The sequence below is a fragment of the Austrofundulus limnaeus genome, unplaced genomic scaffold (assembly GCF_001266775.1).
Source record: "Austrofundulus limnaeus strain Quisiro unplaced genomic scaffold, Austrofundulus_limnaeus-1.0 Scaffold355, whole genome shotgun sequence".
NCBI lineage: Eukaryota > Metazoa > Chordata > Actinopteri > Cyprinodontiformes > Rivulidae > Austrofundulus > Austrofundulus limnaeus.
This window is the reverse complement of record NW_013952757.1, coordinates 97,508-98,095: the sequence shown is the minus strand read 5'-3', so window position 1 is coordinate 98,095 and position 588 is coordinate 97,508.

The window sequence follows — 588 nt, the reverse complement described above, 5'->3', positions numbered from 1 at the left end:
GTTGTTGAAAATTTATATTTTCAACAATCGAACAGTAATTATCGAGGTGATATGTATGTACTGTATGTCTATGTGTATATATGTGTGTGTATATGTTTATAAATGTGCGTATGGGTATACAGTATGTACATACATATGTTTATGTTTGGTTGTGGGTGTTTTTTTTCTTCATTCTCTGATGGTCAGATGTCAGGTATGTGGTCTGTGTTATTGGTGTACATTTCATGTCATTGAATTTCCACCAGTTTATCTCTTTRCAGTTCTTACCTTATTCTTTTTCTTTTTCCTTTTCTTCTTTACTTTAGTAAAAAAGGTCACTGATGATGAAGAAATTAAGAAACTAACATTCAGTTCTGTTTTCTACTGAAGTGGCTAAAAAAAGTCTGTCACACATGCTCGTCTCCTTCGAGCAGAAGACTGGTGGGACTTATCACTGCGTGATCCACACCGTCAGTTTATTTGCGCATGCACTAAAAAATATTTCCAAATTTCAGATTAATGTGCTCAATTTATTGAGAAAAAGTACTCGAAACAATTATTTCCATCTTAAAAATCCACATCTGTTCCCTTTCCTAGGGAACATTGTAG